Source organism: Schistocerca americana, unplaced genomic scaffold (genome assembly GCF_021461395.2).
Source record: "Schistocerca americana isolate TAMUIC-IGC-003095 unplaced genomic scaffold, iqSchAmer2.1 HiC_scaffold_112, whole genome shotgun sequence".
Classification (NCBI taxonomy): Eukaryota; Metazoa; Arthropoda; class Insecta; order Orthoptera; family Acrididae; genus Schistocerca; species Schistocerca americana.
In genome coordinates, this window is record NW_025725176.1 from 270,001 (window position 1) to 272,500 (window position 2,500).

The 2,500-nt window shown below is 64.2% G+C and overlaps 1 pseudogene; it reads left to right on the forward strand.

Moving 5' to 3' along the window:
* The window catches only part of LOC124560910, a 7,958-nt pseudogene that overhangs the window by 2,375 nt on the left and 3,083 nt on the right, over positions 1-2,500 (forward strand).

Here is a 2,500-nt window from a genome sequence, read left to right on the forward strand (position 1 = left end):
GATCGGGGCGTGTCGGGCTTGGTCGGGAAGTGGGTCAGCGCTAACGTGCCGGGCCTGGGCGAGGTGAGTGCCGTAGGGGTGCCGGTAAGTGCGGGCGTTTAGCGCGGGCGTGGTCTGCTCTCGCCGTTGGTTGGCCTCGTGCTGGCCGGCGGTGCAGGATGCGCGCGCCTGCGCGGCGTTCGCGCCCCGGTGCTTCAACCTGCGTGCAGGATCCGAGCTCGGTCCCGTGCCTTGGCCTCCCACGGATCTTCCTTGCTGCGAGGCCGCGTCCGCCTTAGCGTGCTCCTCCGGGGGCGCGCGGGTGCGCGGATTCTCTTCGGCCGCCATTCAACGATCAACTCAGAACTGGCACGGACTGGGGGAATCCGACTGTCTAATTAAAACAAAGCATTGCGATGGCCCTAGCGGGTGTTGACGCAATGTGATTTCTGCCCAGTGCTCTGAATGTCAACGTGAAGAAATTCAAGCAAGCGCGGGTAAACGGCGGGAGTAACTATGACTCTCTTAAGGTGGCCAAGTGGCGGCGGTGTGGCTGCATCCGGACTTGGCTTCTCGAAGTGCGGTCTTGATGTAGTCGTGCTGCTGCTGCGAGGTGCCTTCCTTGGGTTATAGTTACAGGGAGAGTGATGCGCAATACATGGGCCTAGCCCTCTTAGCCTCTCCTCTCCTGCGGTCTTCTCCCCTTCTCGTGGGCCCGCTGATTTCGCAGAGTGGAAGACCGCACCAGGGGCTTGGGGGGGTTACCAGCCCCCCCTCGCACTATCCCTTTTTTAGTTGGGGGCAGTAAGCAGAGAATAAGTGGTGGCCCTTCCGCTGAAGGTGCCACCCCAACTCCCCCAGCACCTAGCCGGCCAACCGGCCGTGCCGAAAATCTTGTAACTTTTGCAGCTATGTATACCTGTAGTGAGTGCCACCGCAGCTTTACAACCAAGAACGGTCTCGGGGTCCATCGCCGCCGCCAACATCTTGCGGCCGCCAACGCGGAGATCGTCACGGAGAGGCATCGCGCGAGGTGGACGGAGGAAGAAGTCCTGTCGCTCGCCAAGGCAGAGGCCGAACTGTTCCTCGAGAGGGACGCCCGGTTCTTCTTTGTAAATCAAGAGCTCATCAGGATGTTCCCCGACCGAACGCTTGAGGCAATCAAGTGCCGACGGCGGCAAGCTGCCCACAAGCAGCTTGTCCGCCAATTCATGGAGGCGCTTGAGATCGGTCGGGGGGAAGAGCCGGCGTCCCGCCGGGGAGCGGGGAGCCCGCTGCCTGACGCGGGCGAGGCCGCTGCGCCGCCCGTCGACGCAGCCGAGGACTTCGCGGCCGACACCACCGGGCCGCCGCCGGAGGGGCCGACTGACGCCGCCATCTGGGAGCATCTGGCGGGGCTACCCGCTTCCGCCCAGCGTTTCTCTGCCCTGGATCGTATCATCGGTCTGGGGCGGGGCACGCCGCCCGATGTCATCCTGGGCATGCTCCCGGATGCCCTTGCGTCGGTCGGGTCCAGAGGGGAGAGAGCAATCACCAGGACACAGCGGCCGCGCCAACCATCGAAGCGGCCGCCTGCCGCGCCGCCGACGCAGAAGCGCAAGCGGCGCCGCTGGGAGTACGCGAGAACGCAGGATGCCTTCCGACGGTCGCGTGCGCGTTGCGTGCGCGGCCTCTTGGATGGCACCCTGCTCCAGCCGCCACCTGCCATCCCTGGTCTGCTGGACTTCTGGGCGGACCTCTTCACCAAGAAGCCCGTCTCCACCGCGGGCTTCATTCGTGACCGCCTCCTCCCGCACTCAGAGCCTGTCGCTCTCGAGTGCATATGGGGGCCGGTCACACATGAGGAGGTCGCCGCCGCGTTGCCGCCCAGGGGATCAGCAGCCGGGCCGGACGGCCTTACCCCAGCGGAGTTGCGGCGTCTGCCGCACGAAGTCCTGGTGAAAGTGATGAATCTCTTCCTTCTGGCCCGCGCCCTTCCGGAACGCCTGCTTCGCGCGCGGACGTCCCTTCTCCCGAAAACGGCTGCACCAACATCCCCCGCTGACTTTCGCCCCATTACGGTCTGCTCGGTGTTGGCGCGGACCTTTCACAAGGTTCTCGCGTCACGCCTGATGCGCGCTTGTGCTGTGGACGAACGTCAGCGGGCATTCATCCCTCGGGATGGGATGTTGGAAAATACCTTCATCTTGGACACTGCTCTCACCGACGCAGTTCGCTCCTGCCGCTCTGTCTTTGTGGCATCGATCGACGTATCTAAGGCATTCGATTCGGTAGATCATGCTGCCCTTCGCCCCGTGCTGAAGGCGCATGGCCTGCCGGATTGCTTTGTCGAGTATGTCGAGCGGTGCTACGAGGGCAGCACGACAGTGATAGCGGACGGCGCCGGCGTGGGCGTGTCTGTGCAGCCAGCACGGGGCGTTCGCCAGGGCGATCCCCTCTCCCCCCTCCTGTTCAACTTTGCGGTGGACTACGTTTTAGGCCAACTGCCCTCCCACATCGGAGCTCGGATCCTCGGTCGCAG